Raw genomic sequence first — 27,060 nt, forward strand, 5'->3', positions numbered from 1 at the left:
GGTGCACAGATAAAGAATTATTACTTCAGAGACTCTTCAATACACAGAGAAGAAAATTTCACACATGAAATTCCCTGGTTCTCAGTGCTGACTGAAAAAATGTATAATAAGGCTTTATGGTCTGTCCTAAATTATAAATAGATCCTAAATCAAAAATTAATGTTGTAAGTTTGCTTATGTAAATCAACATGTATTTTTAATGCCTTTAAGTTTTGGAATTCACATGCTCTAATCAACAAAGTTGAAATATGAATAGTGTCTAATGGCAGTTGTTAAAATTACATTTCAGGTTATACAGCTGTCAGGGGTCTTATGGTAACAGTAACAACCAAGAACCCTTAAATTACCATTAGGCTGAAATCCAGTTTATTTACTATTTTTCTTTGACCAATGACAGAGAGAAGGGATATCTCTTGATACAAACAAATCTCACAAATTTATAATTCACTGGTTATTTTAAGAGAAGTGAAGAAAGAAGGAAAGGCAGAAGTGAGTCAGGAGAAGAGAGGGAGCCTGGGAGGAAGAGTAGCTTTGCTAAGACTCTGGCCAGTGCTTCTCTCTCTGCACTAATGCTTGAACATTTACCTTGAAGCCTGGGTCTTCTGCAGGCCTCAAGCTACTGAGAAATATAGCTGGATGTCAGCAGCTCCAGTACACCCATCTCCAGTCACCAAAGTGATGTAGCACAGAAAAGGCTATTGAGTTATCGCTGGTAATTATTTACATCAAAGGCTAAACAGCTCTGAATATGACCTCACACATATGATAAGTCATCATATGCAGCTTGATAAAGATGACAATCGCAAAATAATATAACAAGATGAATTTTTCCCTTGATATTTTCCTTTGATCTATAGAAGCTTCATGCTTGAGTGTGTTTTCTCCCACTGTAGGCCATGTAGTGAGTAAATCCCTACCGTTTCACAATAATGTCACCTCTACTTCCATCTTTCATCTAGTTCTCATTATATCATGAAATGTGCATTTAGAAAACATCAAACATCATTTTAGAATGAAATCCACAGAAGTAAGAACTGGTGAAAAAAGCAAGTTTGAAATCAAAAATTAACTGGACATAATCAAATATTTTCCCCCAAGAGAAATGTACTAGCACATTTTTATCTGATGTGGAAGTTAATTAAATATCTTTTATTAATCAGCCTTAGGGTTGTACTGATAGTTAAGTGGTTAACAACACTTGCTGACCTTTCATAAGAGATATTCTCAATTGTCAGCACACACATGACAGCATACAGGCATCTATAACTTCAGTTCAGGGCCTCTGGCATTCTTTTCTGATCTTCACTGGCAGCAGGTATGCTTGTGGAATATATACATACATATACACAAACCACTCATACACATGAAATGAAAAGAAAAATCTCTTGATTTGAGCCCATGTGAATTTCCTCAAGAACTTCAGGGAAATCACTATTCAAAAGGAAAAAGTCAAATGGATTTTATACTAATAAGAAGTAGAAATAAATTTTTAACTGCCAATTATTGGCAGACAAGAATCAGTGACATATTTTAGAAAGAACAAGGGCTGGGGCCTTAGGCACAAGTTTAAATCTCAACTCTTTAAACCTGGAAAGTTATGTCAAGTCTCATTTGTGTTTGAACAGAAAGGAGGTCAAAAATATGAAATGCCACTTGTCACCTGTGACACAGAAGTGCTCGGGACATTATCACAGTGTCAGTTTTGAGGATGATAGTAGTGACTGTAGTAAAGAAAATGATTCTCTGAGTACTGAATCATTAATCTACTCCTAGAGAATTCTATCCCTCAAACTCATATTTGAGAGAAAGAAAGGAAAATGTCAGATTTGATCAGTGTTCCACTCTGAATTGTCAACCATTCAGTACTTGATTTTCATCCCTGATATGCTTTAAGACATGAAAGATAACCTTCTCTACAAAGTGGCTTTTTCAGAACTATCATGGTTAATCATCCATCAAATTGTCCTTCATCATTCTCATACTCTTCTTTAATAGTTAAAATCAATCTATGCGGATGTTTACACGCTACTAAAACAAAGTCAACCCCTATTCTTAGTCTTATTTAGGATAGGCCTACTTTCTGGGCACCTATAATTTCTGTGACTCCTTTATATCTTTCAAATGAATAACAAGGAAATCATTTAAATCATTTCCATTTTCAAAGTGGCAGTAAGTGACAGAGTTAATGTTCTTCATAAAGAAGACATACTTTGATAGTCAGTGTGTTGAACTATACATCAAATCTTCGGTTTGGGAATATGGTAGCTGTAGTTCGAAAGTGGCTTACAGAGTATAAGAAGACTGGCAAAGATTTGGGGTAATTTTGTGCTTAACTAAAGAAGGTGGTAAACACCAAGTGCAGTGTTAAAGAGTTCTTCCATAGAACATGAACCTGGTGAGGGTCACATGTACATTTATATTAGACAAGGTTTTGTGGCAAAGAAGATAGTTTGGAAAACTTCTACATTTGAAGTCATGCATTATTTGTAGGTATTATGTTATTCAAAAAATAAGGATACTTAGTAACAGGGCTGAGATTATAGGGAAAACTTCCTGGTTTGACATAAAAATGTAGATGTGTTCACAACTGAGAAGGCTGATCATGTGGATATGGATAATTCTAAGGGAATATTGCACGGTGCTTATATATATATATGTGTGTGTGTGTGTGTGTGTGTGTGTGTATACATATATGCATTTATATATGTATATTCAAGTTTTTAAACTATCTAAATTGTTCCAAATTGTATTTAACTACATTACAAAAGAAGCATTTGCTTGCCTTCAATATTAAATATTCTATATTTAATTGAATAACATTTATATAAATACCCTATTTAGTTCATAATGTGTTCTAAAAACACTGGTAAGAGTCAGAGGATATTAGTTCCAATCCTAAGACAGAAAGCATGTGGAATACGGATACTATTTCCAATGGAAAATTAGAGTTAAAATAATTAAATTGGCTTGATGAGAAAATACATTGTGTGGGAAATGTGATTTAGAATCCTTCTTTTCTTTTTGTACCCGTTGTTCTTAAAAACAGAAAGCAAATGGGTGCCTATTTAAGAATAATGAATAAAATCTGTCATCTCTGTGGCACTCTTGCTTGCTGACACTTACCTAGACAAAGTGATTCTCTGAGGACAAGGTATCAGCAAGTTTATCTAACCCCTCACGTGCACAATGAAGGTCATGGGATAATCGGGAGGAACAAAGCTTTTCTTCTAAAAAGACATAAATAGTCTTCCCGGGAGAACCCTATCAATAAAACATGAGCTTATGATGTTATATTTTCATAAGAATTCCCAGAGAGAATTTGTCCTGGGAGAGATGTGCTGTTCTCCTGTTGTTTAAAGCACTTAGCACCGTGTTTTCATACACAGCAGAGATCCAAATCCTACCAGCAGAATGTTTCAGTATTAGCATTCATGAAAAACACAAGTTGTCTGAGAAGCTTTAATTTTAAGTGTTTAGAAATCAGGATATTCTTTGGCTCAAAGATTTTACCAAATATTTCCTCTGCAGTACTAATGCTGACCTTTCACTGACTTATGCTTAAGAATGTTCACAGTAGTGAACTCTTTGAAAAGTCAGAACTAACTGACGTAATCATGAAAAAGTGATTTACTACATATATTATACTTAATATAGAAGCGTTGAAATTATGGGCAGGGCAGATACGATCAGAATGGGAGCTTGGAGAAAAGACAGAGGCAGAAGTTCTGTTGTCCATTCTCTGATTTTTGCCTGATAACAACCCTCTAAAGCAATAAACTGATTCAGAATCATATGTATGCAAATAATATTGAGGATTGAAGAATTAAAGGGAAGTTTCTGACACTATAGATTCTGGAAATATAAAGGGAACATCAGAAATAAAAGACACAGTTTTAAAGACCCCACCAGGGCTCCTTGTAATTATGGGACAAATTGACTGAAGCAGAATTCAAGGACCAGAAGACCCAAGTGAAGACAAAGAATGACTCTCTCAGTCTGTTGAGCATCCAGTGTTAGTACTGAGAAATCAGGTATGTACTAAAACAGTAACACTTGCAATCATGTTAAAGGCTTCAAATAGAGCCCAGTATCACTAACATGCAATTCATTATATCTGAGGTACAAAGCCATAGGATAGATAGAGCTAGGGCCTTTGAGAATGCTTAGGCAGAGAAGGTACTTTCTGCCAAGTTTGACAACATAAGTTTCAAGCCCACTGTAGAGATAATGACTCCCAAAATTTTCTTCTTACTTTCATGTGGGAGTCTTGACATATATGTGCCTAAACTCTCTCTCTCTCTCTCTCTCTCTCTCTCTCTCTCTCTCTCTCTCTCTCTCTCTCTCTAGCACACACATACAATGTCCACACACACATTTGCACACACTTAAAAAAACTAATATAAAACACTATAGTGTCTCTGAGAAAAGCTAAGACGTGTTCATTTTAATTTCAGATGTTTAAAATAATTGACTATGTGTTTCAAAGGCAATTCTGAGAGGTGAGAAATGTTAGCATTCAAGTTAAAATCACATAAAAATAGCCAAATTCCAACATTGACAATTATAGAATGAAAAACTTATAACATAAAAGCCCTGGTCTGTGGGGTTACATCAAATACTACAAAATGTGAGTAACTGATGTGCCAGAAGGACAGGAGAGAGAAAATAGAGAGGAAAAATTTTGTTAATAAAGAATGGCCAGGCCTGGAAACACAGCTAAGTAGTAAGAGTGCTTGCAGCGGCTGCAGAGAACCTGAGTTCACTTCTCACCGCCCATGTTAGCTGATCCACAGTTTCCTGTAAGTCCAACTCCAGAGGATCTGACTCCCTCTCCTAGCTTCCAGTGGCAACTGCACACATATGCAAACACAGCCTCTCTCTCCCCCTCTCTCTCATTATTTATTTAAAATGTTCAAAATATTCCAAAAGAATTTCATTAAAATAAATTTATAAATTTAAGATTTTCACCCAAGTCCTTTCAGAATAAGGGAGAGGACACGTTTGGCTAGAACCTTCACATTTAATCTGGCTTAACAAGTTTGCAATAGAAAAAAGTGTTCATTTTTTTTGATAGTGATCTGTTTCTTGACCTATTTGTCTACTTAACTTGCTAATAGTGAATGAGCTGTCAACCTTCTGGAAAGGGGAATGTTCCTATGTTCATATTTTACATTTTGTGAACACTTTTTTAACAGAGTTTTGTAGATGTGGTTGCTTCTGTCCTTTAAGAAAAAGTAAACAAAATAAAATCATTTTCCCCCATTGGAGAACTAGTCACAGGAAAAAAAATCCTTTGCTCTTGGAAAGCCAGGAGCATTGAGAGAGACAGTAACCCAGTAACAATATCTAATTAGTTGGAGGAGAAGCCATAAGCTTCCATATATGGTAGAAGAAGTTGCTTGACTAATCATTTTTATGATTTACAGAAGTTTCCTTAAAAAACACAATAAAATCAAGGTTTTCTATGTTTTTATAGGTTTGGGGAGCAAGACATGGTTTACCAAGTTTTTTTTGTCTCGTTTCTCATTTGTCTGGAGAAAGAGTTAACAGAGGCCAATCAAGCTAATTACAAATACACGCCATGGTAGAGTGTCTTTCATGACTGCCTTCTACATTTTAAGAAAATGTAACTAAAAACATCTAATTATCAGAAAAGTATTACACTAGCAAAGCCAATATAGAAGATACTACAGCAGAATTCTTCAAAACTGTCAAGGTTATTGTGATAGATAGATATATAGATAGATAGATAGATAGATAGATAGATAGATAGATAGATAGATAGATAGATAGACAGATGATAAATTACAGACAGACTGATACATACATGCATACATATATACAACCATACAAATACAAAGAAAATGAAAGTCCAGAGATTAATGAAGATACCAGATATATCAAAGCTAAATCCACTGTGGAATCATGAATGGAACCCTAAGAAAAACTGAAAATTTTAAATAAAAATGTAATTTAGTTACTGTTATGACAATTTTTCTCAGCTGTGGCTCCCATGTCTCTTCCCTGTAATCTGCTAAGGAGGAAATTTGGCAGAAATACATGGTAGTATCTGTATTATTATTTGTGAACTTTAAAAATTATATATAAATCTATTCCTGAATGTTTTTAAAAATATTTCACAGATTTCCCTTAAGTGTTTCCTTAAGTGGCCATGTTCCGCTCAGGAAAATAAGAGAAAGCAGGTAAGTGAGCTGTCCTTCTGAACGCTTGACTCACATGGAACATGAGGTTGGATGTTAATTATTACCCACGATGATTTACCTCTGTGTTTCCAGCACTGTTGCCACCCACAAAAACAAACCATGGACTAGATAGAGGAAAAAAAATATGCTTAGTTCCTATCCTGAATATTTAAGAGAGGACTTCTTCCAGCTGCCTCAATCTGAGCTCACTGTTCAAACGGTTTTTTTGTTTTTTTTTTGTTTGTTTGAGCAAATTTGTTTTGTTTATCAAATTTGTAATCGAAAGAAGAGGAACAGGGGTCTAAGAAGCATGTGGCAAAAGCACTAATTACTTTTGGCTGCTTCTTGAGTAAGAATGGGACTGTCACCTATGCAAATATGACATCACAAATAACCCCACAAATAACCCCACTCAGGAATTAAGCCTAGATGGTTGGAAATGGCTATGACTTCAGAGCTGTGCCTTCAAGATTGATTTCTACAGAACTGTGCTGTTGCTGAGAACACAATTTCTTCTGCAGTTACATAAAACCTGCATTTGGAAGAATTCTAAGCTTTATGTAGATGTAATTGGGAACACACATTATCCTGGTGTCTTTTATGTCAGAGCAGTGCCATTGATGGAATAGTCAAAGCCATTAGGAGGTATGTCCTGAAGTCTATGCTCCTGGCATGTGTACAGGACCAAGAGAGAATTTCTTTCCAGACAAGTTCTCATCTGCAGAGATGCAAGAATGTTTTAGAATGAGGAAACGAAAACATGTTCAGCTATTAAAAATGAAAGAAGAGGAAACCGGCCAAAAATACGAACTGAGAAAAACGTTCCTTTTTTCTTGACTGTGTCAGTCCAAGCCAGATTAACCAATTTGCCAAAACCTAACTGAATATTTATAACATGCTTGCATTTCTAGAATTCTTGGAATGAAATAAACAGGCTTTGCTCTTGACACAAAAGAGTGACCTTCATTGGGGTCTATTTATGTCCTGCTTTGACAAATGTAAACAAAACATCTGCTTCCTGAACGCTCTATAATTTTGCAGTAATCAATATCAATCTATTACTGCTGTGCTTTGCTGAATTCTCATGAAGGGGAATACAGGGAAATTACTTGCCTGCATACAGAAAAAAACTGAGAGCAAAAAGAGTTCTATTTGGAAGGAGAAGGACAAGAGAGAGGAATGTGGAGCAAAAATTCTCAAAATATATTATATGCTCAAATGAAAATATCATAAATAACCCATTGCTATCTATAATTAAAATATACAAGTAAAAGGGAATTTACTAATCACATCCATGCAATATTTTTTAAAACTGAAATAATTGTGAATGTCAGATTTCTACTTGTGATCAACAGCCTGAAGAGAGTGAAGGTTTGCTTTGTGTGGTTCACCATATCAGAGGTTTCAGGTTAGGACTGGTATTGTAGTGTCCCTGGCTCATTTCTGGCCAGTTCGTCATAATAGGTGCCCATAGCAGGAACAACCTGTTTGTCTCATGCAGCCTTAGAAGCAAAGCAAAAAGAGCCAAAAGGCAAAGCACCTGTACCCCATTCAATGGCATGTCTGAAATGATCTAACCTCCTTCTATCTAAGTCCCACCTCATTTCCACTTACAGCACCTCTTTGCAAATAGTGCCAAAGGCTGAGAATCCAACTTTTAATGACTGGGTCCTCCAGGAACATCCACAGCCCACTCCATCATAATAGGGATGGACATAAACAGAAAAATCAGACAACAATACAATAAGAAGGAGAATGGTTTTAGGAAAATAATAGTTAAATGTGGAAATTTACCTTCCATTATAACAAATAATTAATTGTTCAATTTGGAAGTAACTGGAAGCTATCTGCCCATTGCCAGATGTTGTGAATACTTTTGACTTGTGGTTCATGTATGTCATCATTTCTAAAGTGCTGCACTTGAGCTCACTGATGCCATCATTGGTGTGACCCTGTAGTTAGGCAGCAAAACCACTGGATATTAAAGAATGTGCAAGATTGGGAGAACTGCAAAAAACACCTTAGCCACTGGACAGGAGAATTCCTTACCAAAGCTCCAGGTAAGAATAGGTTCTGACTCTACCTCAAGCAGTAGTCTTCCTCTTTCTATACTGCCTCACCTCATTTATATATTATATTCATGAGGAAAATTCCTAAAGAGAAAATAATCCTTATTAACATAAATCCCGATCTTGCGTTTTATGTTTATTGATGCAGATTAAGACAGTAATTTGTTGTAAACTATTATTTTAAGGTGTGTTATATTTGTTTATGTTGCATTTGTTTAACTCTGTGAAGCTGTTATATATAAGCCAAGAAAAGGCTGGACATTAATAGCTATGAATAAGCCTCTGTCTATTATTTATTTGGGAGCTCGGTGGTGAGCACCTCAAAACACCTAAAGAGTAAAATATTACACAACTGCAACTAAGTGAAACGTTCATTCTTGCCATTATTTTAAATTATTTATTGAAATGATAACTCTAATAATAAATAGAAACTGCCAATATTTTAAGATGCTTGTAAAATTTAATATGGAGCCCTTCTACTCAAGGCATATTTGTTTCAAATAACACAGTTGACAATGGATGCATAAGCATACACAAAATAAATTACCATTGACTCAACAGTGCTGCAGAAATCAACCAGCTGCATTTTTAAGTTCACCTTTACATAAAATAGGAAGTCAGTAATTGAATATAATGAGCCTTTCCTGATACTAAAATTCTATTCTCTAACAATGAATATTAATCTATAAGTATAAATACCCAGTGTTGTAGACTAAATTGCAATTATGCAGTTGAGTTCATTCCTAAAATATTGACCAGTTTTAAACTGAGAAAAGGTGGATACTCCTCCCTTCAGTTAACTAGTAGTGTGTGAATGTGCCACTCTTCAAACTTGTAATAGGTAAGAATCATGATCATTTACATTTTTCTCTAAATATTACTTTGAAAGAAAAAATAAAAGGTAACTTACAATTAATTTTTGCAGATGCCATTCTTCAGCTGTAAGATTATGTTTAAAATAATACCATGAACCAAAGAAAGAATTTACCATGAAGGTTCTATGAATGATATAGGCATTTTTGAAGAGTATAATATTTTATCGATATGAAGGTAAACATTGAAGAGACTATTTGTATTTCTTTTTAGGTTCTTTTAAATCAACCATGGCCTTACTGGCTACATGTGACTTAGATATGATTGCCATAACTTATTCTTTTATTCCATTGTACATTAAAACATCTCAGTATTATAATGAAAATCTTTTTTCACATTTATTTTCAATAAAAATAATTAAAAATGAGTTATACAAAGACATTTTTTCAGGAAAGGTGTACACTTGTAAGTTTAACTTTATTTGAATGTTAAACATCATCTATGGATATAAATTATGATGGTTTTCTCAGGCTGAATGACGAATCACTAAGGTCTTGATATTTGAATTTCCCATGTCCATCAAAAAAGACAGTTTTCTTGTCTTCAGTTTTCTGAAGGACCATCAGGACCATAAAATTCAAAGGAAAAAGGAGAGGTAGAGGGCTAACAATGATGGGAGAGGTTCTTTTATCCTGTCCAAGAGCTAGGATATATTCTTATTGTCTAAAAAGTACTTGTACTGTCTTTTTCCTGGGCATAAGTTTCGAGAGTTATACATAAACACTAACCTTATTTTTGTGTGTTTAGGGATGGAATTTAATATGGAAATGTTAAACATTGAAGCATGTAGCTACAGATAATATTAAATATCTTCAGATAATGAGTTTTTAGGTATTTTCATGCTTCCTTTTCTCTACATCTTAGATTTCCTATTTTAATTATCTGATTTTCTCATGAGGGATATATTAAGGTTTACCTCCATTCTTTAGGCCTTGTATTGTTACTCTTTTGTTATGTGTTTAGGACTTGATTGCTCTGATGTGGAGCCAGAGAAAGCTTTATAATGGCAGGAGCAAAGCCAGGGAATATGGCTCACAATCCCACCTGGTGGCCTCTTTTGAATAAATACACTCTAATACTAATACTTTTGGAATGGAATTGAGGGACAAAATGGAATCCAGCTCAGGCTTCTTTATACTTCTATGATTATATCAAGAAAACTGTGTAGCTACCAGTGTTCACACAGACCTGGCCCTTAAGTTTTATTTACAACCTGATTTTAAAATCTGTTTTATACCAAAGTAAATATGCTTACACAAAATTGATATTTACATTATTGAAATTATACCACAAAATACACATTTATGTTTATATCATTAATAGATGTAAACAGATTTTCTGTTGAGCAAAAAAACCAAAATGTCTCCATTTCTCTAGTGTTGATTTAGAAGTAAAAAAAAATCAGATTCTTAATAGTGTTCAGTGTTAAGAATTGGCCATGATAGACATGCGCTTGGTTTTCATTGAGTGAATCTGTTAAGAACATGGGAAATCAAAGTAAAAGAACAAATAGCAACTAGCGGCGAGAAGCAGCAGATAAGTGGTAACCAACGAAACACTTATAAGATAAAGCAGCGAGTTTTGGAAGAGCCCACCCGACAGAGAAACCAGGGTAATATTATCAGATTAGATGCTTACAGCTGAGTCTATGCAGAAGTCATTCTGAAAAAGTCCTGATGATGTCACACGTGAGAGCATCAGTAAGAACAGTGAGCTTTCTGTTTGGATGAGCTTCTAGTTTCTGGGTCCCAACTCAGGTGTTTTATAGAGTGAGATGAGCAATTGTTACTTTCATTAGAAACAGCATATCTTATAGTAGTTCTTGAGGATGCAATGTTTTCAACACCCTTAATCCCTTAATCATTTGTTTTTCTTTCTTCTATGTGATATACAACTTGGGCCAGTCTGACCCAGCACAGGGAGTTTTGGAGGACACTTCACATAAATACGCTTGAGACAAAGAATAGGGCTCTTTACTCCTTGAGCACATGACAACTTATTGATATTATTTATATGACAATTGTATTCATGTATATGAAGTAAATGGCGAAGAAATGAAAGTCCTTATGTAAGAAATGAGGACTCTCTGATGAAGGATCCTGAAAGTGGAATAAGAGGCCCATATGATTAATATAGCAAACTAAAAGAAACTACATATTGAAAACACAACTGCTCTTCCCAGATTAACTAGGAACATGAAAAGCTTGATTTTTAATTGCTAGGCATGGCATGAAGATGGAGCAATGAAGCAGAGGTAGAAAATCCTATTACTGAAGCATCGAAGTAAGAAAAAATGCTGTAGGTCATATTTGAACCCTTTGCATTTTTCTGTGTCTCATGAGGATTGCTTTCATAAACACGTTTTCTATAAATTAAGGGCAACACTGCAATTCACAAGTGTTTCCTGCTTCGATAATTAATCAAAACAATATTCTGTGAATGGCACCACAATCTCAAGCCACCATGATTAAACGCTGGGTTTATCTTTGACTGAGTTACCTTCTTCTTCATGGATAGTCGGTTACCAAGGCTATTTTTTTGTATCAAAACTCTCAATTATTTCTCATTTTCCTTTTCTCCCATTTACTCAAACTAAGAGCTAAGGGTAGCATATTTGCCAATTTAATGAATGCATGGCTTAGCCTGTAACTTTTCCAATCCACTTTATCCTTGCAGCCTATAGACTGCATTCCAAAGCCAGTCTTCCTTTAGACATTCTGTACTCTTAAAGGTGAACCTCTAACAGATTACTCATGGAAATATTCTACACCCCTAAGTTACCAGAAAAAAATTAAATAGAAGTCACTAGATCTGCTTAAAATATTCAGAAAACACAAGGAATAGATCAAGACCTTCTATACACATGTGAAAATAGACCCACTCATAGAGATTCTATAAGCAATGGCTGCCCTCTAGAAAACTACAGGGCAGCTGATTAATTTTATCCAATATATATTGTGGAAAAGAGTAAACCATGACACTGGGAGTATTTATATAGAGAGACAAAGATGGTAGCAACAAAGAGATGGTGACAGAAGTTGAGAAAGGTTGGAGAGATAAAAGCAGGATCACAGAGCTAAAGAAATGACTCAGGGTTAAGAATGCCTGATGTTCCTTCATTGGACATGAGTTTGGGTTACAGCACCCACATCAGGTGGCTCACAACAACTTTTATATTCCACTCCAGGAGATCAGACACTCTTCCTATGTAGGCAACAATACTCAATATCTCAATATATATATATATATATATATATACACTTTGTGTGTGTGTATACACATATAATTAAAAATAAAATAAATATACATCTTAAATACATAAATCAGAATGAAATGGGGACACCATAAACTAAACATTTATGAAATACAACCACTGTTTATTCATTGTCATTATTGGTGTTCTGAGTCAAGAAAACAAACTTAAAATATGTTAAATAATATGAACTGTAGATGGATACATACATATACTGATAGCTCATTGTTTTTTTTTTATTTTGTCTTCATGCTGGAATGTCACACTAGAAATGAAAAGATATATGTAATATGTATCAAATAAAACTTAATCTGCCAGAGTAAGGGTATCACTGTAAGTCTGCATCAACTCATGTCAGGCATCATGGTCTATTAGAATTAGCAAGATGACTTGTTAAAATACAAATCAATATGCAGCATCCACCCAGAAGTTCATGATTAAGGCCTAAAATGGAAAGACATTTCTGACAATAAATTGGTCAATGCTGATTTTACTGGGACAGAAAGCAAAATTTGACAGTTGTCTGGTAAACGAATGACATTGCCCATGAAGAAAATTCTTGAAGCTGGGCGGAAAACAAATGGGGTGAGACATGAATATTCATTATCTTTCTTATTGCTGTGATCAAAACCTGCCAAAAATAACTTAGGAAGGAATAGTTTATTTTGGTACACAGTTCGAGGGTATATTCAATTATATCCTTGAAGGCTTGGTGGAAGGAGCAAGGGAAAGCTGAGCATATCACATTTACAGCCAAGAAACATAATGAGAAATACCCGTGCTCCTCTTGCTTGATCCTTTTTATTCAGTTCAGAAGCCAAGACCATGGAAAGTCACCACCTGCCTTTAGAACACTTTCACCTCAATTTAACTCGTCTAAAATCTCGCACTGTCACACCAAGAGGTTTTTCTTTTGGGTGTTTCTATATCCTGCCAACTTGACAACCAATACTATTCATTATAGTAAGCAATTATATCTATTTCTGCATATGTTGGAAAAACTTTTGAAAACTTTTACAATATCTAAATGTGTTGGAATGCTAGGATTCTGAATATTATTTAATTGAGAATGTTGCAGAGAATACTAATTGAAGGAAATAAGGCAGGAATTTGTAGATAATTTGATGTTCTATTCTTGATCAAGAAAATAAGGGTTTCTCACTGCTTTAAAATAAACACTACAATATATTTTCTATCAAAGTTTTAATTTGAGATAGAGAGCAAGGTTACGAAAAAAGGCATTGGGAACTCACCTGAAGTTCCTGGAGAATGACCTAGATAGTAATGAAATTTCTTTTTTTTTTAAAGATTATTAAAATATAAAAGTTTCCATTTTCGCCCCTCCTCCCAACACCCTCCCACCCCACCCCCCCCCCACTCCCTCTCCTCTTCCGTCTCCATCCCTAAGAGCAGTCAGGGTTTCCTGCCCTGTGGGTAGTTCAAGTTCCTCCCTGCTCCCTCCAGGACCAGGAAGGTGAGTATCCAATCAGACTGGATCCCCAAAAATCCAGAAAATGCAGAGGAAACAAGTCCCAGAGTCATTGTTAATGGCTTTTTAGAAAGACTTCGGGCCAGCCACATTCAGAGAATCCAGCCTCCTCCAGAGAATCTGGTTGGATCAAGCGCTCCTTCAGTCCCAGTCAACTGGCCTTGGTGAACTCTCATTAGATCAGTCGCCTTGTATCAGTGGGTGATCGCTCCCCTTGTGGTTCTGATTTCCTTTTTCATGTTCTTCCTACTTCTGCTCCTCCTTTGGACCCTGGGGGGCTCAGTCCGGTGCTCCAATGTGGGTCTCCATCTGCATCGCCATCCATCGCCGGATGAAGGTTCCCTCTGATCTTGCCCTCCCTGCTCACGTTCTTCTTCCTTCTGCTTCTCGGTTGGACCTAGGGAGTTAAGTTCAGTGTTCCAACGTGGGTCCCCGTCTCTATTTCCATCTATTGCCAGATGAAGAATCTATGGTGATAAGCAAAATATTCATCAGTATGGTTATGGGCCAAGGCCAGTTCAGGCACCCTCTCCTCTGTCCAGAGAACAAACTGGGGATCTCTCCTTGGACCTGGGATCCCATTTACAGTCAAGTCTCTAGTAAACCCTAAACTGACTTCCATAGTTGAGATATATTCTTCCCTGAACCCATATCTATCCTTCCTCCCTCCCCCTGTTCCAGTCCCCCGAGCATTTCCCATTCCTCCCCTGCTCCCTTCTCTCTAACCTCCTCCCCTTCCAACTACCCTCCCAACCCCCCATGCACCCTTGGTTACCTGGAACTCTTGTCTATTTCCAATCTCCAGGAGGAAAACTACCTGAATTTTCTTCAGGTTCACCTTCTTATTTAGATTCTCTAGGATCACGAATAATAGGCTCAAAGACCTTTAATTATGGCTAGAATCCACTTATGAGTGAACACATACCTTATTCCTCTTTTTGGGTCTAGCTTACCTGCCTCAGTAAAGCGTTTTCTTTTTCTTTTTTTTTTATTTTTCTATTTATTTATTTATTTATTTATTTATTTATTTATTTTATTTTATTTTTACTGGGAACCCCTCAAGAATCAAGTCTCTTGCAAACCCTAGAATGGCTCTCTTAGTTGCGATATAAACTTCCCTGCTCCCATAACCATCCTTCCTCCCCCCCCATTCCCCCAAGCCATCCCCAATTCTCGCCCTCTCCCCTCTCCCTAACCATCTTCCCTTACATCCACCCCCCACCCCCCATGCACCCAACTTTACTTGGCAATCTTGCCTAGTTCTATTATCCAGGAGGATAACTATTTGATTTTCTTCAGGTTCACCTTCATATTTAGCTTCTCTAGGATCATGAATTATAGGCTCAAAGACCTTTAATTAAGGCTAGAATCCACTTATGAGTGAGTACATACCATATTCCTCTTTTCGGATCTGGGTTACCTCACTCAGTAAAGCATTTTCTATGTCCATCCATTTGCATGCAAAATTCAAGATGTCATTGCTTTTTACCGCTGAGTAAAACTCTAATGTGTATGTTCCACACTTTTTTTAACCATTCTTCTATTGAGGGGCACCTAGGTTGTTTCCAGGTTCTGGCTATAAAAATAGCACAGCTATGAACATAGTTGAACAAATGCTTTTGTAGTATGTTAGGGCATCTCTTGGGTATATTCCCAAGAGTGGAACTGCTGGGTCCTGAGGGAGGTTGACTCCCAGTTTCCTGAGAAACCGCCACACTGATTTCCACAGAGGCTGCACAAGTTTGCATTCCCACCAACAATGGATGAGTGTTCCCCTCACTCCACATCCTCTCCAGCATGGGCTATCATTGGTGTTTTTGAGTTTAGCTATTCTGACAGGTGTAAGATGGTATCTCAAAGTGGTTTTGATTTGCATTTCCCTGATCGCTAAGGAGATTGAGCATGACCTTAAGTGTCTTCTGGCCATTCAAAGTTCATCTGTTGTGAATCAGTACCCCATTTTTTAAAAGTAATTTTATTAAATTATAAAAGTTTCCATTTACGCCCCTCTTCCCAACACCCTCCCACTCCCCCCCTCCCTCTCCTCCTCCCTCTTTGTCCCTAAGGGCAGTCAAGGTTTCCAGCCCTGTGGGAAGTTCAAGTTCGTCCCCCCTCCCTCCAGGTCCAGGAACGTGAGTATCCAAACAGACTGGATCCCCAAAATCCAGTATATGCAGAGGAAACTAGTCCCAGTGTCATTGTCAATGGCTTCTCAGAAAGACTCCGGGCCAGCCACATTCAGAGAATCCGGCCACATTCAGAGAATCTGGTTGGATCACGTGCTCGTTCAGTCGCAGTCCAACTGCCCTTGGTAAACTCTCATTAGATCCGACTCCTTGTATCAGTGGGTGATAGCATCCCTCGCAGTCCTTTGTCATTTTCTTCGTCCTTCTGCTCCTCATTTGGACCTTGGGGGGCTCAGTCCGGTGCTCCAATGTGGGTCTCCATCTGTATCGCCATCTATCGCCAGATGAAGGATCTATGGTGATAAGCAAAATATTCATCAGTATGGTAATGGGCCAAGGCCGGTTCAGGCACCCTCTCCTCTGTCCAGAGAACAATCTGGGGATCTCTCCTTGGACCTGGGATCCCATATATAATCAAGTTTCTTATAAACCCTAAAATGACTCCCTTAGTTGAAATATATTCTTCCCTACCCCATTTTTTAATTGGGTTAATTAGAGTTTTAGTGTCTAGTTTCTTTAGTTCTTTGTATATTTTGGAGATCAGACCTTTGTCTGATGAGGGGTTGGTGAAGATCTTCTCCTGTAGAGGACCGCAACCACATTCGCCATTCCAAGATGGTGCTGACATCCGGTTCCACTGCCCGGTGAACAGGATAACGCGCATGTGTTGGTAAATTTCCAACGCTGTAGTCCCTGCCTCTCCCGAGGCGTCATCTGGGATGATGGGCAGCTGACCAATCTGAGAGTGACACGTCCGAGGCGGGGACTGTTTCCTATATAAGGGCTGGGTTCCCTCGCTCTGGGTCTCCGCCATGTTGGCTTATGCTCTCGCTCTCAAGATGCATTAAAAAGCTGTTCTGCAGAAGGATCCTACGTGCCCTGCATTGTTCTTGCTGGCGAGACAGTAGCGCGGGACATTCTCCCAGTCAGAAGGCAGCCTTTTTGTCTTACTGACAGTGTCCTTTGCTTTACAGAAGCTTCTCAGTTTCAGCAGGTCCCATTTATTCATTGTTTCTCTTATTGTCTGTGATACTGGGGTCCTACTTAGGAAGTAGCCTCCTGTGCCTATATCTTGTAGACTACTTCCCACTGTCTCTTCTATCAGGTTCAAAGTGGACAGATTGAGTTGATATCTTTAATCCATTTGGACTTGAGTTTTGTGCATGGTGATAGATATGGATCTATTTTCATTCTTCTACAGGTTGACGTCCAGTTATGCCAGCACCATTTGTTAAAGACTCTTTCCTTCTTCCATTGTATACCTTTAGCTCCCTTGTCGAAAATTAGGTGTTCATAGGTTTGAGAGTTAGTATCCGGGTCTTCTATTAGATTCCATAGGTTGACTTCTCAGTTGATATGCCAATACCAGGCTGTTTTCAATACTGTAGCTCTGTAATAGAGTTTGAAGTCAGGGATAGTAATACCTCCAGAAGTTCCTTTATTATATAAGATTGTTTTGGCTATCCTGGGTTTTTTGTTTTTCCATATAAACTTGATTATTGTTCTCTCAAGGTCTGTGAAGAAGTTTGATGGGATTTTGATGGAGATTGCATTGAATCTATAGATTGCTTTTGGTAGAATTGCCATTTTTACTATGTTGATTCTCCCAATCCAAGAGCAGGGGAGGTCTTTCCATTTTCTGATGTCCTCCTCAATTTCTCTTTTCAAAGGTTTAACGTTCTTGTCAAATAGGTCTTTCACTTCCTTGGTTAGAGTAACCCCAAGATATTTTATGCTATTTGTGGCTATCGTGAAAGGTGATGTTTCTCTGATTTCCCTCTCTGCTTCTTTATCCTTTGTGTATAGGAGGGCCACTGATTTTTTGGAGTTGATCTTGTATCCTGCCACGTTACTAAAGGTGTTTATCAACTGTAGGAGTTCTTTGGTAGAGTTTTTGGGGTCGCTTATGTACACTATCATATCGTCAGCAAATAACGAAAGTTTAACTTCATCCTTTCCAATTCGTATCCACTTGATCCCCTTATGTTGTCTTATTGCTATTGATAGAACTTCAAGCACTATATTGAAGAGTTATGGAGAGAGTGGACAGTCTTGTCGTGTTCCTGATTTTAGTGGAAAGGCTTTGAGTTTCTCTCCATTCAATTTGATGTTAGCTGTCGGCTTGCTGTATATTGCTTTTATTATATTTAGGTATGATCCTTGTATCCCCAGTCTCTCCAACACCTTTATCATAAATGGGTTTTGAATTTTGTCAAATGCTTTTTCAGCATCCAATGAAATGATCATATGTTTTTTTTTTCAGTTTATTTATATGATGGATTACATTGATAGATTTGCGTATGTTGAACCATCCCTGCATCTCTGGGATGAAGCCTACTTGATCATAATGGATAATTTTTCTAATGTGTTCTTGGATTTGGTTTTCCAGTATTTTATTGAGAATTTTCGCATCGATGTTCATGAGTGAGATTGGCCTGTAATTCTCTTTCTTGGTTCTGTCTTTGTGTGGTTTTTGTATTAGGTTGACTGTAGCTTCATAAAAGGAGTTTGGCAGTGACTCTTCTGTTTCTATATTGTGGAATACATTAAGGAGTATAGGTATTAGCTTTTCCTGGAAGTTCTGGTAGATTTCTGCATTGAAAACATCTGGTCCTGGGCTTTTTTTGGTAGGGAGATTTTTGATAACAGCTTCTAATTCTTCACGACTAACAGGTCTATTTAGATTGTTCACCTGGTCTTGGTTCAACTTTGGTATATGGTACTTATCTAAAAAAATGTCCATTTCTTTTACATTTTCCAACTTTGTGGCATATAAACTTTCGTAGTAATATCTAATGATTCTCTGAATTTCCTCTGTGTCTGTGGTTGTGTCCCCCTTTTCATTTCTGATCCTATTAATTTGCAAGTTCTCTCTCTGCCGTTTGATTAGTTTGGATAATGGTTTGTCAATCTTGTTGATTTTCTCCAAGAACCAGCTTTTTGCTTCATTGATTCTTTGGATTGTTTTCTGTGTTTCTATTTTGTTGATTTCAGTCCTCAGTTTGATTATTTCCAGTCTTCTACTCCTCCTGGGTTAATCAGCTTCTTTTTTTTCTAGAGCTTTCAAGTGTGCTGTTAAGTCTCCAATGTGTGCTTTCTCTGTTTTCTTTAAGTGGGTCCTTAGTGCTATGAACTTTCCTCTTAGCACTGCTTTCATAGTGTCCCATAGGTTTGAATACGTTGTGTCTTTGTTTTCATTAAATTCAAGGATGAGTTTAATTTCTTTCTTTATTTCTTCCTTGACCCAGGGGTGATTTAATAGTTGACTGTTCAACTTCCATGAGTTTGTTGGCTTCCTGGGGGTACCATTGTTGTTGAATTCTAATTTTAATCCATGGTGATCTGACAAGACACAGGTGGTTACTAATATTTTTTTGTATCTGTGGAAGTTTACTTTGTTACCAAGTATGTGGTCAATTTTCGAGAAGGTTCCATGAGCTGCAGAGAAGAAGGTATATTCTTTCCTATTTGGGTGGAGTGTTCTATAGATGTCTGTTAAGTCCATTTGATTCAGTACCTCCAATAAATCTCTTATTTCTCTGTTAGGTTTCTGTCTGATTGACCTGTCCATTGGTGAGAGAGGAGTGTTGAAGTCTCCTACTATTAGTGTGTGTGGTTTGATGACTGCCTTGAGTTCTAGAAGAGTTTCTTTTACATATGTGGGTGCCTTTATATTAGGGGCATAGATATTCAAGATTGAGACTTCTTCCTGATGAATTGTTCCTATTATGAGTATAAAATGTCCATCTCCATCTCTTTTGATTGATTTTAGTTTGACGTCGATTTTGTTAGATATTAGAATGGCCACACCCACTTGTTTCTTAGGTCCATTTGCTTGGAAAACCTTTTCCCAACCCTTTACTCTGAGTAGGTGTCTGTCCTTGTGGTTGAGGTGTGTTTCTTGTAAATAGCAGAATGTTGGATCCTGTTTTCGTATCCAATCTCTAAGTCTGTGCCTCTTTATAGGTGAGTTGAGTCCATTGATATTAAGTGATATTAATGACCAGTGATTGATGACTGCAGTCATTTTTTTGGGTAGTAGAGTGTATGTGTTTTCCTTCTTTGAGTTGTGCTTGTGAAGGGTCGCTAGATATCTGAGTTAATGTAGGCAGTGTTGGGAATGTTGGATTCCTTGGGTTGTGATTTTCCTTCTAATATTCTCTGTAAGGCTGGATTAGTAGCTACGTATTGTTTAAATTTGTTTTTATCCTGGAATATTTTGTTTTCTCCGTTGATAGTGAACAATAGCTTGGCTGGGTAAAGTAGTCTGGGATTGCATCCATGGTCTCTTAGTTTCTGCAGTACCTCTATCCAGGACCTTCTGGCTTTCATGGTTTCCATAGAGAAGTCTGGTGTAAGTCTGATAGGTTTACCTTTATAAGTTACTTGACCTTTTTCCTTTGCAGCTCTCAATATCCTTTCTTTAGTCTGAATGCTTTGTGTTTTGATTATTATATGGCGAGGGGATATTTTTTTCTGATCCAGTCTATTCGGTGTTCTGTATGCTTCTTGAACCTTCATAGGAATATCGTTCTTTAGGATGAGAAAGTTTTCTTCTATAATTTTGTTGAGTATATTTTCTGGACCTTTGAGATGCAATTCTTCTCCTTCTTCTACTCCTATTATTCTTAGATTTGGTTTTTTTATTGTGTTCCACAGTACCTGAATGTTTTGTGATGAGAATTTGTTGGATTTGATGTTTTCTTTGGTCAGAGTGTTTAATTTCTCTATGGTGTCCTCCGAGTCTGAGATTCTTTCTTCTGTCTCTTGTATTCTGTTGGTTATGCTTGTTTCTGAAGTCTCTGTTCATTTACCTAGATTTTCCATAGCCAGCCGGCCCTCAGTTTGTGATTTCTTCATTGACTCCAATTCAATTTTCAAATCTTGAACTGTTTCTATTAGCTGTTTGATTGTTTTTTCTTGGTTTCCCAGAATTTCATTTACGGATTTTCTCATTTCTTCAAACTTTTTGGTATATTTCTCTTCCATTTCTTTACTCATTTCCTCAATCTTTTTGTTATACTTATCTTCCATTTCTTTACGACAGATTTTCACCTCTTGTTTAAGTTCCTCTATTATTTTCATAAAGATCTGCTTAGAGTAGATTTCTTCTATTTCTTCTGGAGTAGGGTGTTCAATTCTTCTAGTTTCGAGTTCCCTGGATTCTGGAGATGTCTTGTTGCCTTTCAGGTTGTTGGAGGAATTCTTGCATTGGCCCCTGCCCATCTCCTCCACTCTGGATGAAACTCCTCAGCACTTTCTGGATAGAACTCCTCAACACTCTCTGGGTAGGACTTCTCAGCACTCTCTGGATAGAGCTCCTCAGCACTCTCTGGTAAGAGCTCCTCAGCAGTGCAAGAGGGCTAGCTGGTCTTCCCAGGACCCAGGAGGCAAAGGGCCCACAGCAGTGGGGGGAGGGAGGGGTCCCGTGGAACACTGAAGACCCTGCCGCAGAAGCTGAGGGGGGAGGGGCTGTGCTCTCTTCCTGGACAGGCAGGCTGCCCAGGCAAGCATCCATTCACCTCTCTGAGAAGAACTCCTCAGCAGTGCAACAGGGCTAGCTGGTCTTCCCAGGACCCGGGAGACAAAAGGCCCGCAGCAGTGGGGGGAGGGAGGGGTCCCGTGGAACACTGAAGACCCTGTAGCAGATGCTGAGGGGGGAGGGGCTGTGCTCTCTTCCCGGACAGGCAGGCTGCCCAGGCGAGCACCCACTCACCTCTATGAAATTTCTTCTTCAAATCAGAAAGTTCCAAAGATAAACTTACCACCCAGTATATGCCGTGTAGCATTGAAACACTGTACGTGCCCATTCTGTGTATAGAGGGTAAAGGAACAGGCATTCTAGGGTGGCTACAGGAAAATGCAGATTCACTTTGTATATATAGCCTCCGGACTGAAACTTCCATCCTACCTGTTAAAGAGTGTGGACCTAGTGTGGCTTCAGAATATTTTACATAATGGTTTCTTAATTAACCCATGTCTTAGTTAGTATTTTATTGCTAAAGACAGACTGTGATCATGGCAACTCTTATAAAGAAAAACATTTAACGGGGTGACTTACAGTTTCAGAGATTCAGTGCATTATTATCGTGGTGACACATGGCAACGTGAAGAGAGACAATAGTTATACATCTTGAAATTTAGGCAACAGGAAATGGTTTGTTTCACTGGGCATGGCTTAAGCATTTATGAAATCTCTATGCCTGCCTCCTCAGTGACAGACTTCTTTCAACAAGGCCATACCTCCTAATAGTGATACTTGGTTTGCAGCCATTAATCTAAACTACTACATTTAACTCCCTGGCCAGTAAAGGCTTGTAGTCATATCATAATGCAAAAATGTATTCAGTCCAACTTCAAAAGTCCCCATAGTCTACAACATACTCAAACTTATTTATGTTTGAAGTTCAAAGTCTCTTCTGAGATTCATGCAATCTCTTAACTGTAAAATCAAAATGAAAAAAAAAGACCACTTTTTTTTATACTTCTAACACATAATGGCACAGGATATATGTTACCATCCCAAAATGTAGAGAAAGGAACATAGTGATAAAATACTGGACAAAAACAAGACCAAAAACCAGCTGGGCAAACTGCAAACTATGTATTACCATGTCCAATTTCAAAACACTTCCAAGATCTCCAATTTCTTTCATTTTTATTGACAGCAACAAACTTGTTTCTCTTGGATTGGTTCACTCCCAGTTAGCAGCTTTCCTCAGTATGTATCCCACAATTCTCACATCTCCAACACCAAGGGGTCTCCACAGCAATCCAGGCTTCAGCTTCAGCTTTAGAAAATGGGATCTTAAGGCCTCCATTCAGAGATACAATTGACACATACCAGACTTTTATGGCATTCTTTAAACTAAAAGATAAGTTTCATCGCCCCTTTCCTCTATTCTTAACTCTAAAGTTGGAACCACATGACTGAATCTGCTAAACTCTGCACTTTTCTAGGTCTGGAATACGTCCCTCCTTGTAATTACATCTTTATCAGCTTTATGTTTTCAATGGTTACCTTCACTGCCTAAGCTTGGCTTTCCTAAAACTAGATATATAGACCAGGCTGTCATGAAACTCAGAGATCTGCTAACCTCTGCCTCTGAGTGCTATGATTAAAGGCATGGAAAACCACCACAATCACTACCCTGGACCACCAAACACCCCGACTCGTAGATTTTTTTAAATGTCTTTTAACAAGTTGGAGATTTAGCTGGGTGGGATCTTGCCTGGAAGTTACCACTCCCTGTATTCCATTTTTTAGTCTGCTTCTCTCCTTGAGAACAGGATTTAGCTCCATTCCATTTTCTAAAGCTCTTTGTCTGCTCAAATACTTTTCCCTTGCTCACCTTGTTTCTTTTCAGTTTAAGTCTGTATAAGGGTAATCAGTGATAACCACACAACAGAGTCAATAATTGTCTCTTCAAAAATTTTCGCTGCCAATGAAATTAACCTAAATCTCTTCACTTTAGTCTCAGGCAGAGTCTTTGGACAAGGGTCAAAGCAGTCATATTCTTCACCAAAATCTTACAAGAATGACCTCTAAGTCACACGATAACATTCTTCTCTGAAACATCTTGATCCAGGAATTCACAGTTCAATCACATTCAACACCACTGTCTTCCAGGCCTCTTCTAGTATGGTCTTTTAATGCCACAGTCCCAAGGTCCATTCCTTCACACAAAAGCATGGTCAGACTTATCAGAGAAAGACCCCAGTCCCTGGTTCAAACTTCTGTCTTAGAGTTTCTATTGCTTAAAGAGATACCATAACCATGGCAACTCTCATAAAGTGATGTAGAATGTCCTTCTGTATATGTGTTTCTTCTATTGGATAATGAATAAATCTGCTTTGGCCTATCACAGGGCAGAATATGGCTGGGCTGAAAGATAGATAGATAGATAGATAGATAGATAGATAGATAGATAGATAGATAGATAGACAGATAGATAGATAGAGTAGGTGGCAAAATCAATGAAAAGCCATGTAGCCACTACAGGAGACAGATGCTGGACACTGGGTAGAAACTTGCTGGTAGGCCACAACAATATGGCAATGAATAGATTAATATAAAGGGGTTAATTTAAGATATAAGAGCTAGCTAGAAATATGCTTAAGCTTTTGGCCAAATAGTATTACAATTAATGTAGCTTCTGTATGTTTATTTCAGGTCTAGATGGCCAGAAAATAAACAAGCAGCCTCCATCAACAAATTGGTGCCAACATGGCTGACTATATTCATGTAAAACCCAAGAAAGCTTTGAAAGGAATTCTAGACAAAAAAGAGCAGAGTTAAGCAAAGATTCTCTGTAGCTGGGATGCTTTTTTGATGAACTCTGTTTGTTTGCAGTGAACAGGACACCACAGCTTCTTTAAAAGAGGTCTTACTGATTCATCATTAGCAGCAAAAAGCTGTGCAGTGGTGGCTTCCTGGTTTGCCAGCATAAATGGCTCTGACTCTTTCAGGAGGTCTGACTACAGAGCACTTGAATGGATTTTGTGGGACTGGGTGCTTTTATGCCCACTTGAGGTTAGGAGAAAAGTAACTAAGAGTATGCATGCCAGTCAACATCCCAGCCTGGGCAAGCAGCCAGATGAGGTCTGCTAGGTGTGCACAGGAAGAATTGCATGACAGATTCCCATCACCACACACAGAGATATTTCTAGGCTGTGTAATGTGCTGCTTTGCAGATTGAACTTTTACTCAAATAAAAAGGGTTTATATGTGGCATGGTGCTACCCAGATTTGAAGTAATGAGGCTGTCTCCCTCTTAACAATCTCAGAGGAATTGAACATACCTCCACCATGTTGGACTGGACAGAGCCAAAAGGCAAGCAATTTTAGTACTAGCCATACCACTTAGCATTTTAAGAAGCTGTGCTGGTCAGAAAAGTGTTGCAGATATGGAAATTCAGATGGAAAAGTCCTCTAAATGGGTCACAGTATTGTACAAATGTATGTAGAGTTGGAAAAAAGAAGGAAAAATATAGACAGTTATAAAAAAAAAGTAAATGGTTTAAAAAGCAAAGTCTTTTAAAAGACAGTACAGACAGTCATAGATTAAAGGAATAAAGAAAAATAATCCATGAAAAAATGGAAAATACACAGAAAGTCTGGATTGGATTGTGTATATTACTGTGTTTTCTTTGAATGTTGTGACTGTGAATGAGCTAAGTAAAGAGACATTTCATTGTATGGACTGCTAAGCCAAACCAGCATATATATTTTAGAGGTATCTTGACTTTAAAATTTGGGTCTAAGGATATGTTGCATTGGAAAAGAGATTCTTCTTTTGTTCCACTGAGGATATGAACCTGTGATTTGATGAATCAAAATACCCTGACAGACCTCTGTAAATTCCCAAAGTTACTTTGTCCAACAAAATTTAGGAAATAGTTTGGAAAGAACTATGACCAAATTCCCAAATATTATTTATAAATGTTTATTTACATTTAAAGGGGAATATGCAATAGAGATGAATACTTTCCATTGCTATGGATATTGGTCTAATGATACAAATTGAAGGTCATTTTAATTATATGTATATTTGTACTCTTGCTTAAGGTACTGTGTTTGTGCAGCTCATTTCAAAGTGTAATGTATAACTAAGAAATATGGATTAATTAGCTTCTCTAGGATCACGATTTATAGGCTCAATGTCCTTTATTTATGACTAGAATCCACTTATGAGTGAGTACATACCATATTCCTCTTTGGGGGTCTGGGTTACCTCACTCAGTAAAGTGTTTTCTATTTCCATCCATTTGCATGCAAAATTCAAGATGTCATTGTTTTTTACCGCTGAGTATAACTCTAAAGTGTATATGTACCACACCTTTTTTAACCATTCTTCTATTGAGGGGCACCTAGGTTGTTTCCATTTGGAATGGGACTGATGGAGCATGTGATCAAACCGGACTCTCTGAATGTGGCTGATGGTGGAGGCTGACTGAGAAGTCAAGGACAATGGCGCTGGGCTTTGATTCTACTACATGGATAGGCTTTGTGGGAGCCTTATCTGTTTGGATGTTCACCTTCCTGAACATGGGGGGAGTGGGGAGAACCTTGGACTTCCCATAGGGTAGGGAACCCTGACTGCTCTTTGGCCTGGAGAAGGAAGGGGGGAAGGAGAGGGAAGTGGGAGGAAGGAAGAAAGTGGAAAGTTTTAATAAAAAAAATTTTAAAATCTCAAAAAAGAAATATGGATTAATAGATAGTTATCTATAATAGTCAAACTTGTAGGTTTTGTAGATGCACGGAGACAGATTTCAGATGGATAGGGTTTTTTTAGCCTTTTCAAAGACATGCACAATATGCACTTAGAATGTTTTAAGAATTTAGAACTTTTCATGACAATAAGACACATCTGCTCCTGGCAGCACCAATTTACTTCAAGAGGATGCTGGACATTGAAGAGGCTCTTTATGAAGTTGGGCAAGAATCTTCTCTTGCCTGAACTGCTTGATGGTATGCTGTACATTTAGGACCCACAGAAAAATGACTGCTGAACTTTCCTTAAGGTGAGACAGTTCTTTGGGATTCCTGCTTCATAAAAGAGACTGTGAGGCATCCTGCAGGACACAGAAGAAAGTGACTGACAAACTGTCAGTATAGTCAGAACTGTCTTTGAAATTTCTTGCTTCATGAGAAAGTCTGTCAGGAACTATGGCCTGTGGGCTGAAGATAGATGCTCCAATGATACAGAAGAACTTTGGGTGACTTTCCAGGCAGCAAGATGTCTCTGTCAACTCTAGAGCATTGAAAGTTGCATACAATGCACTTTCTGTTTACTTAGGTAATACTATATTCTTCTGTAGTCTTTGATGGAGTTGAAAAATAGATAGTTATAATTATAGTTTTCCTTAATTATGTTAAAAATAAAGTAGATATAAAATGTAACTATAATTCTTTGGTGCAGGAGAATTGTCTGTATTCTGTCAATCATGTATTTTAATAAAACGCTGATTGGCCAGGCAGAAAGTA

This window comes from Myodes glareolus, chromosome 6 (assembly GCF_982192425.1).
Source record: "Myodes glareolus chromosome 6, mMyoGla1.1, whole genome shotgun sequence".
NCBI classification, from domain to species: Eukaryota; Metazoa; Chordata; class Mammalia; order Rodentia; family Cricetidae; genus Myodes; species Myodes glareolus.